General features: G+C 41.6%; 1 protein-coding gene across 3 annotated transcripts in view; it reads left to right on the top strand.

Annotated features, from left to right (window-relative positions):
- LRRK2 (leucine rich repeat kinase 2) overlaps positions 1-13,385 on the top strand; it is a 649,887-nt gene that overhangs the window by 270,975 nt on the left and 365,527 nt on the right. The gene's annotated exons all lie outside the window — the stretch shown is intronic.

The raw sequence follows: 13,385 nt of genomic DNA, 5'->3' as shown, positions 1-13,385 counted from the left end.
TTCCTGTAAGAGAACTATATCGGGGTTAAATTTCCCCAAATGTTTTATTATAGTTTTTCTTTTAATTGGTGAATTAATACCCCCTACATTCCAGGATAGTAATTTAAGATTATATGCCATCAATATTATTTACATTCCATGATAGAAACTTAAGATTATATGCCATCAATATTATTCAACTTACTAGCCCCTACCCTCAGAAGGTGCTCCATAAGTTCTAAAACATAACTGGGGACCGCTGTCCGGAAGGTGACAGTCAAGACAGAAAAGGGGGCGGAGGGAGGAAGAGAGGGAAAGGGAGAAGAGAGGAGAAGAGAGAGAAGGAGAGAGAAAAAAAAAAAAAAAAAAAAAGGGAAATTTTTTTTTTTTTTTAAAAAAAAAACCACCATTACTATAGCTAACATAGATTGCACTTATGAAAACCATATAGCCTGCCAAAAAACATCTCATGTTAGTTAACTGATTAAGTTCTAAGATCAAAAAAAGCATATCTTTAATATAATTCGATACGTGATCAGGGTACCCCTGATTCCCTACAGATAGTCTCTGCCTCCATAACATTATTAAGTGTGTGTGTATTACCATCTTTATGTACAATTATCTTTGCGGGGTAAATCAATCTAATATCGTAGTTCTCCCTCCGTAGTCTCCCATAGAAAAAAGACATGTCTCTTATTTGCACTTGTGAAAAACATATAGCCATCAAAAACATATCTCTTAATAATTAAATGTTTAAATTCTAAGATCAAAAAGCATATCCTTAATACAATTCGGTACGTGGTCATGGTATCCCTGTTTCCCTACAGAAGGTCTCTGCCTCCATAACATTATTGAGTGTGTGTGTATTACCATCTTTCTGTACTATTAGCTTTGCGGGATAAATCAGTCTGATATTGTAGTTTTCTTTCTGTAGTCTCCCATAAAAAAAAGACATATCTCTTCTCTTAGTTAGTGTTTCAGAGGAGAAGTCTTGGAACATTAGTAGTTTATGGGGGCCTACGGAGAGAGCGCCACATTTCCTGTAATGTTTGAGATATAATAACTTGTCTTGGAAGTTCACGAACTTAAAGATTACTGGCCTGGGTCGTGCGGCCTCACTGTGCTCACGCCTTTGACCTATCCTATGTACTCTCTCGATCAAAAAGGGAGCAGCAGGAGCCGGAATCTGTAAAGCCTGGGGTAGTATAATGGTGGCAAAATTCATTAAGTCTTGAAATTCAGGGGACTCAGGCAGACCGATCACTTTAAGATTATTACGTCTCGATCGGTCCTCAAGGTCCTCCACCTTGGCCTGCAAGGACGAAATGATTTTGTTATGAGTGTCCATTGTAGGATCCGTTACATTAAGTCTGTCCTCTAGATCCGAGATCCGATTCTCTATTTCCTCAAGTCTTGAGGAAAACTGCCTAACCTCTAAAGTGAGGTTTGATATCTCACTTCTGATCTCCTGCTTGATCATATCGAATTGAGGTATAAGTAATTTAGCAACTTCAGCTGCAAATTCTGGCATATTAATGGGAAAGGGATTGGGGATACTTTTTTCCAGTGGGGAGACTATACTGGAGTCCAGATTCCTGCTGCCCCCTTTTTTGTCCCTTGCTTTAGGAGGCATATTGGAGGGTGAGCTTTTTGGATTAATGTATTTGTCCATGGACAGGACGTGACTGTAACTTGTCTGTGCTCTGACAGTTACTATCTATATAGCTTAAAGATAAAGGAGACAACTCTGAATTCTGAAACAAATACTTGTAGTGCTCTAACCAATTGTTACTAGATGATAAATTTCATGCAGCAACCCTCTATATTATATGTGTAATACAATTGATACAAAAAAAGAAAAAAAATATAGAAAAAAAAAAAAACAAAAAGAAAAAAAAAAAACCCCAACGTGTGCTTTACAAGTGATATAGTGTTTTTTATTTCACTTACACTCCCAAAGTTCCCTGGAAATTTAATTTTTATCTAGAATACTATGTTTTCTGAAAACGCTGTTCTCAGTTTCTAAACTCCTTCTGGTGTATGTTACAGTGTCGATTTAAACCTCATAATACAAGACTTTTAGCTATACAGATAAATATAGAATAGGGAGATATAAAAATTGTAGATAGATATTTTTTTGGTATATAGCCACCCCACAAGGAATTACCTGCCCCAAATTAAATTTGCAATAATTTGTAGTTAAAGGTTGAACTGAAGGGAATATCCTTCAATGCCCTAATATTTAGTACTATTAACTTAAGAATAGCTTTCCGGTGAGAGAATGAATTTATCAAAGCCTGTGTGGCATACTGCCCATTTTATATCATTTATCTACCATGCATAGAAATCAACCTCAACACTCTCTAGCACGAGTTAACTGTCAGCAAAAGAAAATCTGTAAAAATCAGCCCCTTATGTTTTTGCCTCAGATAACACCGCAAAGCAAGTTACTCATATAAGTGCTCATCTCCATACTCTTGCTTCCAGGGGAAACAAACCCTTCTGCTTAGACCTATGATGCTCATAGTAGGACTGGGATCCATATTTCATCTAAATGTGCATAATATATCTTGCTGGTCCTCCACAGGTCTGTTAGTTTAGTTTATTTAATTGTATTTTATTTTAGATAATTGTATTTAATTTATTTAATTAATTTATTGATAGTGTAGTGTTAGGTGTATTTGTAACTTAGGTTAGGATTTATTTTACAGGTAATTTTGTAATTATTTTAACTAGGTAGCTATTAAAATAGTTAATAACTATTTAATAGCTATTGTACCTAGTTAAAATAAATACAAAGTTGCCTGTAAAATAAAAATAAATCATAAAATAGCTACAATGTAATTATTAATTATATTGTAGCTATTTTAGGGTTTATTTTATAGGTAAGTATTTAGTTTTAAATAGGAATAATTTATTTAATTATAGTAAATTTATTTTGTTCAATTTAAATTATATTTAACTTAGGGGGGTTAGGGTTAGACTTAGGTTTAGGGGTTAATAACTTTATTATAGTAGCGGCGACGTTGGGTACGGGAGATTAGGGGTTAATAATTGTAGGTAGGTTGCAGCGATGTTAGGGAGGGCAGATTAGGGGTTAATAAAATTAATTATAGTGTTTGCGAGGCAGGATTGCGGCGGTTTAGGGGTTTATACATTTATTATAGTAGCGGGGATGTCCGGTCGGCAGATTAGGGGTTAATAAGTGTAGGTAGGTAATGGCAGAATAGGGGTTAATAAATTTAATATAGGTATCGGCGATGTTAGGGGCAGCAGATTAGGGGTTCATAGCTATAATGTAGGTTGCGGCGGTGTCCGGTCGGCAGATTAGGGGTTAAATAATTTTATTATAGTGTTTGCAATGTGGGGGGGGGGCTCAGTTTAGGGGTTCATAGGTAGTTTATGGGTGTTAGTGTACTTTGTAGCACTGTAGTTAAAAGCTTTATGTTCTGGCGTTAGCCCATAAAACTCTTAACTACTGACTTTTAAATGCGGTTGGAGGTAGAGGCTGTACTGCTCACTTTCTCCAAGACTCGTAATACCAGCGTTAGGCAAATCCCATTAAAAATATAGGATACGCAATTGACGTAAGGGGATTTGTGGTAGCCTCGAGTCGCGAAAGAAAAGTGAGCGGTGAGCCTGTACCTGCCAGACTCATAATACCAGCGTTAGATAAAAAGCAGCGTTTGGACCTCTCAACGCTGCTTTTTAAGGCTAACGCAAAACTTGTAATCTAGGCGAAAGTGTTTCTAGGAGATGTTCAATATGAGAGCCGTATTTTATAAATTCCTTATTAAATGACAAGCCAGTAAATTCTGAAACAGGATATCCTTTGCTTTGTCTTTTATATATAAAACTTATGTTTACATAATTTTCACACTATTTCTTGTTTCACTAGATAGATGATCGCTAGCTAGCTAGATAAGATTAGCCGTGCCAGCCCAATGATTCAGATGTCAGAATAAGTGATATATTTCTCCAACATAGGTGTGTCCGGTCCACAGCGTCATCCTTACTTGTGGGATATTCTCTTCCCCAACAGGAAATGGCAAAGAGCCCAGCAAAGCTGGTCACATGATCCCTCCTAGGCTCCGCCTACCCCAGTCATTCTCTTTGCCGTTGTACAGGCAACATCTCCACGGAGATGGCTTAGAGTTTTTTAGTGTTTAACTGTAGTTTTTATTATTCAATCAAGAGTTTGTTATTTTGAAATAGTGCTGGTATGTACTATTTACTCAGAAACAGAAAAGAGATGAAGATTTCTGTTTGTATGAGGAAAATGATTTTAGCAACCGTCACTAAAATCCATGGCTGTTCCACACAGGACTGTTGAGAGCAATTAACTTCAGTTGGGGGAACAGTGAGCAGTCTCTTGCTGCTTGAGGTATGACACATTCTAACAAGACGATGTAATGCTGGAAGCTGTCATTTTCCCTATGGGATCCGGTAAGCCATGTTTATTACGATCGTAAATAAGGGCTTCAAAAAAGGGCTTATTAAGACTGTAGACTTTTTTTGGGCTAAATCGATTGATTATTAACACATATTTAGCCTTGAGGAATCATTTTATCTGGGTATTTTGATATAATAATATCGGCAGGCACTGTTTTAGACACCTTATTCTTTAGGGGCTTTCCCAAAGCATAGGCAGAGCCTCATTTTCGCGCCGGTGTTGCGCACTTGTTTTTGAGAGGCATGGCATGCAGTCGCATGTGAGAGGAGCTCTGATACTTAGAAAAGACTTTCTGAAGGCGTCATTTGGTATCGTATTCCCCTTGGGGCTTGGTTGGGTCTCAGCAAAGCAGATACCAGGGACTGTAAAGGGGTTAAAGTTCAAAACGGCTCCGGTTCCGTTATTTTAAGGGTTAAAGCTTCCAAATTTGGTGTGCAATACTTTTAAGGCTTTAAGACACTGTGGTGAAAATTTGGTGAATTTTGAACAATTCCTTCATGTTTTTTCGCATTTGCAGTAATAAAGTGTGTTCAGTTTAAAATTTAAAGTGACAGTAACGGTTTTATTTTAAAACGTTTTTTGTACTTTGTTATCAAGTTTATGCCTGTTTAACATGTCTGAACTACCAGATAGACTGTGTTCTGAATGTGGGGAAGCCAGAATTCCTATTCATTTAAATAAATGTGATTTATGTGACAATGACAATGATGCCCAAGATGATTCCTCAAGTGAGGGGAGTAAGCATGGTACTGCATCATTCCCTCCTTCGTCTACACGAGTCTTGCCCACTCAGGAGGCCCCTAGTACATCTAGCGCGCCAATACTCCTTACTATGCAACAATTAACGGCTGTAATGGATAATTCTGTCAAAAACATTTTAGCCAAAATGAACACTTATCAGCGTAAGCGCGACTGCTCTGTTTTAGATACTGAAGAGCATGACGACGCTGATAATAATATTTCTGAAGGGCCCCTAACCCAGTCTGATGGGGCCAGGGAGGTTTTGTCTGAGGGAGAAATTACTGATTCAGGGAACATTTCTCAACAAGCTGAACCTGATGTGATTGCATTTAAATTTAAGTTGGAACATCTCCGCATTCTGCTTAAGGAGGTATTATCCACTCTGGATGATTGTGACAAGTTGGTCATCCCAGAGAAACTATGTAAAATGGACAAGTTCCTAGAGGTGCCGGGGCTCCCAGAAGCTTTTCCTATACCCAAGCGGGTGGCGGACATTGTTAATAAAGAATGGGAAAGGCCCGGTATTCCTTTCGTCCCTCCCCCCATATTTAAAAAATTGTTTCCTATGGTCGACCCCAGAAAGGACTTATGGCAGACAGTCCCCAAGGTCGAGGGAGCGGTTTGCACTTTAAACAAACGCACCACTATACCCATAGAGGATAGTTGTGCTTTCAAAGATCCTATGGATAAAAAATTAGAAGGTTTGCTTAAAAAGATGTTTGTTCAGCAGGGTTACCTTCTACAACCAATTTCATGCATTGTCCCTGTCGCTACAGCCGCATGTTTCTGGTTCGATGAGCTGATAAAGGCGGTCGATAGTGATTCTCCTCCTTATGAGGAGATTATGGACAGAATCAATGCTCTCAAATTGGCTAATTCTTTCACCCTAGACGCCACTTTGCAATTGGCTAGGTTAGCGGCTAAGAATTCTGGGTTTGCTATTGTGGCGCGCAGAGCGCTTTGGTTGAAATCTTGGTCGGCTGATGCGTCTTCCAAGAACAAGCTACTTAACATTCCTTTCAAGGGGAAAACGCTGTTTGGCCCTGACTTGAAAGAGATTATCTCTGATATCACTGGGGGTAAGGGCCACGCCCTTCCTCAGGATCGGCCTTTCAAGGCAAAAAATAAACCTAATTTTCGTCCCTTTCGTAGAAACGGACCAGCCCAAAGTGCTACGTCCTCTAAGCAAGAGGGTAATACTTCTCAAGCCAAGCCAGCTTGGAGACCAATGCAAGGCTGGAACAAGGGAAAGCAGGCCAAGAAACCTGCCACGGCTACCAAGACAGCATGAAATGTTGGCCCCCGATCCGGGACCGGATCTGGTGGGGGGCAGACTCTCTCTCTTCGCTCAGGCTTGGGCAAGAGATGTTCTGGATCCTTGGATGCTAGAAATAGTCTCCCAAGGTTATCTTCTGGAATTCAAGGGACTTCCCCCAAGGGGGAGGTTCCACAGGTCTCAGTTGTCTTCAGACCACATAAAAAGACAGGCATTCTTACATTGTGTAGAAGACCTGTTAAAAATGGGAGTGATTCATCCTGTTCCATTAAGAGAACAAGGGATGGGGTTCTACTCCAATCTGTTTATAGTTCCCAAAAAAGAGGGAACGTTCAGACCAATCTTAGATCTCAAGATCTTAAACAAGTTTCTCAAGGTTCCATCGTTCAAGATGGAAACCATTCGAACTATTCTTCCTTCCATCCAGGAAGGTCAATTCATGACCACGGTGGATTTAAAGGATGCGTATCTACATATTCCTATCCACAAGGAACATCATCGGTTCCTGAGGTTCGCATTCCTGGACAAACATTACCAGTTCGTGGCGCTTCCTTTCGGATTAGCCACTGCTCCAAGGATTTTCACAAAGGTACTAGGGTCCCTTCTAGCTGTGCTAAGACCAAGGGGCATTGCTGTAGTACCTTACTTGGACGACATTCTGATTCAAGCGTCGTCCCTTCCTCAAGCAAAGGCTCACACGGACATTGTCCTGGCCTTTCTCAGATCTCACGGATGGAAAGTGAACGTGGAAAAGAGTTCTCTATCTCCGTCAACAAGGGTTCCCTTCTTGGGAACAATAATAGACTCCTTAGAAATGAGGATTTTTCTGACAGAGGCCAGAAAAACAAAACTTCTAGACTCTTGTCGGATACTTCATTCCGTTCCTCTTCCTTCCATAGCTCAGTGCATGGAAGTGATCGGGTTGATGGTAGCGGCAATGGACATAGTTCCTTTTGCACGCATTCATCTAAGACTATTACAACTGTGCATGCTCAGTCAGTGGAATGGGGACTATACAGACTTGTCTCCGAAGATACAAGTAAATCACAGGACCAGAGACTCACTCCGTTGGTGGCTGTCCCTGGACAACCTGTCACGAGGGATGACATTCCGCAGACCAGAGTGGGTCATTGTCACGACCGACGCCAGTCTGATGGGCTGGGGCGCGGTCTGGGGATCCCTGAAAGCTCAGGGTCTTTGGTCTCGGGAAGAATCTCTTCTACCGATAAATATTCTGGAACTGAGAGCGATATTCAATGCTCTCAAGGCTTGGCCTCAGCTAGCGAGGGCCAAGTTCATACGGTTTCAATCAGACAACATGACAACTGTTGCGTACATCAACCATCAGGGGGGAACAAGGAGTTCCCTGGCGATGGAAGAAGTGACCAAAATCATTCTATGGGCGGAGTCTCACTCCTGCCACCTGTCTGCTATCCACATCCCAGGAGTGGAAAATTGGGAAGCGGATTTTCTGAGTCGTCAGACATTGCATCCGGGGGAGTGGGAACTCCATCCGGAAATCTTTGCCCAAGTCACTCAGCTGTGGGGCATTCCAGACATGGATCTGATGGCCTCTCGTCAGAACTTCAAAGTTCCTTGCTACGGGTCCAGATCCAGGGATCCCAAGGCGGCTCTAGTGGATGCACTAGTAGCACCTTGGACCTTCAAACTAGCTTATGTGTTCCCGCCGTTTCCTCTCATCCCCAGGCTGGTAGCCAGGATCAATCAGGAGAGGGCGTCGGTGATCTTGATAGCTCCTGCGTGGCCACGCAGGACTTGGTATGCAGATCTGGTGAATATGTCATCGGCTCCACCTTGGAAGCTACCTTTGAGACGAGACCTTCTTGTTCAGGGTCCGTTCGAACATCCGAATCTGGTTTCACTCCAGCTGACTGCTTGGAGATTGAACGCTTGATCTTATCGAAGCGAGGGTTCTCAGATTCTGTTATCGATACTCTTGTTCAGGCCAGAAAGCCTGTAACTAGAAAGATTTACCACAAAATTTGGAAAAAATATATCTGTTGGTGTGAATCTAAAGGATTCCCTTGGGACAAGGTTAAGATTCCTAGGATTCTATCCTTCCTTCAAGAAGGATTGGAAAAAGGATTATCTGCAAGTTCCCTGAAGGGACAGATTTCTGCCTTGTCTGTGTTACTTCACAAAAAGCTGGCCGCTGTGCCAGATGTTCAAGCCTTTGTTCAGGCTCTGGTTAGAATTAAGCCTGTTTACAAACCTTTGACTCCTCCTTGGAGTCTCAATTTAGTTCTTTCAGTTCTTCAGGGGGTTCCGTTTGAACCCTTGCATTCCGTTGATATTAAATTATTATCTTGGAAAGTTTTGTTTTTAGTTGCAATTTCTTCTGCTAGAAGAGTTTCAGAATTATCTGCTCTGCAGTGTTCTCCTCCTTATCTGGTGTTCCATGCAGATAAGGTGGTTTTACGTACTAAACCTGGTTTTCTTCCAAAAGTTGTTTCTAACAAAAACATTAACCAGGAGATTATCGTACCTTCTCTGTGTTTGAAACCAGTTTCAAAGAAGGAACGTTTGTTGCACAATTTGGATGTTGTTCGCGCTCTAAAATTCTATTTAGATGCTACAAAGGATTTTAGACAAACATCTTCCTTGTTTGTTGTTTATTCCGGTAAAAGGAGAGGTCAAAAAGCAACCTCTACCTCTCTCTCTTTTTGGATTAAAAGCATCATCAGATTGGCTTACGAGACTGCCGGACGGCAGCCTCCCGAAAGAATCACAGCTCATTCCACTAGGGCTGTGGCTTCCACATGGGCCTTCAAGAACGAGGCTTCTGTTGATCAGATATGTAGGGCAGCGACTTGGTCTTCACTGCACACTTTTACCAAATTTTACAAGTTTGATACTTTTGCTTCTTCTGAGGCTATTTTTGGGAGAAAGGTTTTGCAAGCCGTGGTGCCTTCCATTTAGGTGACCTGATTTGCTCCCTCCCTTCATCCGTGTCCTAAAGCTTTGGTATTGGTTCCCACAAGTAAGGATGACGCCGTGGACCGGACACACCGATGTTGGAGGAAACAGAATTTATGTTTACCTGATAAATTACTTTCTCCAACGGTGTGTCCGGTCCACGGCCCGCCCTGGTTTTTTTAATCAGGTCTGATAATTTATTTTCTTTAACTACAGTCACCACGGTACCATATGGTTTCTCCTATGCAAATATTCCTCCTTAATGTCGGTCGAATGACTGGGGTAGGCGGAGCCTAGGAGGGATCATGTGACCAGCTTTGCTGGGCTCTTTGCCATTTCCTGTTGGGGAAGAGAATATCCCACAAGTAAGGATGACGCCGTGGACCGGACACACCGTTGGAGAAAGTAATTTATCAGGTAAACATAAATTCTGTTTTTATTATTTTGTTATGGATTAGGAATCTAGCTTTCAAACGTTTCCTTTTGTCTTAAGGTATCATGCAATGTAGTAGACTGTGTTGCTTCAGACCTGAGGAAACGAAGAAACTCTTGAAAGCTTGTTACATGATGGCATGATGATCTAAAGCTCTCTACTCTGGCGAGATTATCTAAACAGTCTCATCAGTACTGTAAGGTCCCTAAATGAAAAAATGGCTTGAGAGCTGTTTAGCTATGCAGGGTTGTGAAAGAGACAAATAGATTGCAATATAATGCACAAAAAAGCCCCAGAACATTTTGTGTGATTTCTCTCCATAGCTATCTGTCTGTCTGTCTATCTCTCAATCAGTGCTTTATATTTATAAAAAATAGATGTTCTGGTGCTGAATAAGACAAACATTTGTTCTGCGTTGTCCCCATCAGCCAATGAACATCAGAGTCCTGGGACTCAGTTGTACACAATGAAGCCTTTCTTGTTAGTTTCACATTAAATTTAAACATTTTTCTCCAACATTGGTGTGTCCGGTCCACGGCGTCATCCATTACTTGTGGGATATTCTCCTCCCCTACAGGGAATGGCAAGGAGAGCACACAGCAAGAGCTGTCCATATAGCTCCCCCTCTGGCTCCGCCCCCCAGTCATTCTCCTTGCCGCTCTGAACAAGTAGCATCTCCACGGGGATGGTGAGGAGTTTGTGGTGTTAGTTGTAGTTTTTTATTTCTTCTATCAAGAGTTTGTTATTTTGAAATAGTACTGGTATGTACTATTTACTCTGAAACAGAAAGAGATGAAGAGTTCTGTTTAAAAGAGGAGTATGATTTTAGCAGCAGTAACTAAAATCAGTTGCTGTTCCCACGCAGGACTGTTGAGCTGAGAGAACTTCAGTTGGGGGGAACAGTTTGCAGACTTTTCTGCTCAAGGTATGACTAGCCATTTTTCTAACAAGACTGTGTAATGCTGGAAGGCTGTCATTTTCCCTCATGGGGATCGGTAAGCCATTTTCTTAGACTCAGAAAGAATAAAGGGCTTAGTATGGGCTATTAACTGGTGGACACTCTTAAGGACTAAATTGATTGTTTATTTAAGTTTTTTTTTTTTTTAAAGTTTGAAGTAGTTTTCACACTTTTATTGTTTGGGGAACGTTTTTATCGGCAGGCACTAGTTAAGACACCTTCCCAGTCAGGAAGGGCCTTTCACTGTAGTAGGCAGAGCCTCATTTTCGCGCCATTATTGCGCAGTTTCTTTTGAGTGCAGTGCATGCAGCTGCATGTGTGAGGGTCTGGTATCCACTGAAAACGTTCCTAGAAGGCTTGAATTGGTATCGTATACTCCCCTGGGATAGGTGAAGTCGCAACAAAGGCTGTGGCTGGGACTGTAGTGGGGTTAAAACGGCTCCGGTTTCCACATTTTAAGGGTTAACAGCTTGAAAATTGGGGTGCAATACTTTGAATGCATTAAGACACTGTGGTGAAAATTTGGTAAAGATTGGATAATTCCTTCATAGTCTTTCACATATTCAGTAATAAAGTGTGCCCTGTTTAACATTTAAAGAGACAGTAACGGTTTTGTTTTAAAACGGTTTTTGTGCTTTATTAACCAGTTTAAGCCTGTTTAACATGTCTGTACCTTCAGATAGATCATGTTCTGTATGTATGGAAGCCAATGTGGTTCCCCCTTCAAATATATGTGATAATTGTGCCATGGCGTCCAAACACAGTAAGGACAGTACTGTCACAAATAGTAAGGTTGCCCAGGATGATTCCTCAGATGAAGGAAGTAGGGATAGTTCTACATCTTCTCCTTCTGTGTCTATACCAGTTATGCCCGCACAGGCGACCCTTAGTACTTCTAGCGCGCCAATGCTTGTTACTATGCAACAATTGACGGCAGTAATGGATAACTCCATAGCTAATATTTTATCCAAAATGCCAGCATTTCAGAGAAAGCGCGATTGCTCAGTTTTAAACACTGTAGAGCAGGAGGGCGCTGATGATAATCTTTCTGTCATACCCTCACACCAGTCTGAAGTGGCAGTGAGGGAGGGTTTGTCAGATGGAGAAATTTCTGATACAGGAAGAATTTCTCAGCAGGCAGAACCTGATGTTGTGATATTTAAATTTAAATTAGAGCATCTCCGCGCATTACTTAAGGAGGTGCTATCTACTCTGGATGATTGTGACAATCTGGTCATCCCAGAAAAATTGTGCAAGATGGACAAGTTCCTAGAGGTCCCGGTGCACCCTGATGCCTTTCCGATACCTAAAAGGGTGGCGGACATAGTGAATAAGGAGTGGGAGAAGCCAGGCATACCTTTTGTCCCTCCTCCTATATTTAAGAAATTGTTCCCTATGGTCGACCCCAGGAAGGACACATGGCAAACAGTTCCTAAGGTCGAGGGGGCAGTTTCTACAATAGCCAAACGCACGACCATTCCCATTGAGGACAATTGTGCTTTCAAAGATCCTATGGATAAAAAATTGGAGGGTTTGCTTAAAAAGATTTTTGTACAGCAAGGTTACTTCCTTCAACCTATTTTGTGCATTATTCCTGTCACTACAGCGGCGTGGTTCTGGTTCGAGGAACTGGAAAAGTCGCTCAGTAGGGAGACTCCGTATGAGGAGGTCATGGACAGAATTCACGCACTTAAGTTAGCTAATTCCTTTATTTTAGACGCCACTTTGCAGTTAGCGAGATTAGCGGCGAAAAATTCAGGGTTTGCAATTGTGGCGCGCAGAGCGCTCTGGCTAAAGTCTTGGTCGGCGGATATATCTTCCAAGACAAAATTGCTTAATATCCCTTTCAAAGGTAAGACCCTTTTTGGGCCAGAATTGAAAGAAATTATTTCAGACATCACTGGGGGAAAGGGCCATACCCTCCCACAAGATAGGCCTTTCAAGGCTAAGAATAAGTCCAATTTTCGTTCCTTTCGCAATTTCAGGAACGGACCGGATTCCAACTCTGCAGCCTCTAGACAAGAGGGTAACGCTTCCCAGACTAAACCAGCTTGGAAACCAATGCAAGGCTGGAACAAGGGTAAACAGGCCAAGAAGCCTGCTGCTGCTACCAAAACAGCATGAAGTGGTAGCCCCCGATCCGGGACCGGATCTAGTAGGGGGCAGACTCTCTCTCTTTGCTCAGGCTTGGGCAAGAGATGTTCAGGATCCCTGGGCACTAGAAATAGTCTCTCAGGGTTATCTTCTAGAATTCAAGGAACTACCCCCAAGGGGAAGGTTCCACATGTCTCACTTATCTTCAAACCAAATAAAGAGACAGGCATTCTTACATTGTGTAGAAGACCTGTTAAAGATGGGAGTGATACACCCAGTTCCAACTGTGGAACAAGGTCAGGAGTTTTACTCAAATCTGTTTGTAGTTCCCAAAAAAGAGGGAACTTTCAGACCAATTCTGGATTTAAAAATTCTAAACAAATTTCTCAGAGTTCCATCGTTCAAAATGGAAACCATTCGAACAATTTTACCTACAATCCAGGAGGGTCAATATATGACTACCGTGGATTTAAAGGATGCGTATCTACATATTCCTATCCACAAAGATCATCAT

The sequence above is a fragment of the Bombina bombina genome, chromosome 6 (assembly GCF_027579735.1).
Source record: "Bombina bombina isolate aBomBom1 chromosome 6, aBomBom1.pri, whole genome shotgun sequence".
In the NCBI taxonomy this organism is placed as follows: Eukaryota; Metazoa; Chordata; class Amphibia; order Anura; family Bombinatoridae; genus Bombina; species Bombina bombina.
The sequence above is the reverse complement of the archived record's forward strand: the minus strand, read 5'-3'. Positions and strand labels throughout refer to the sequence as shown.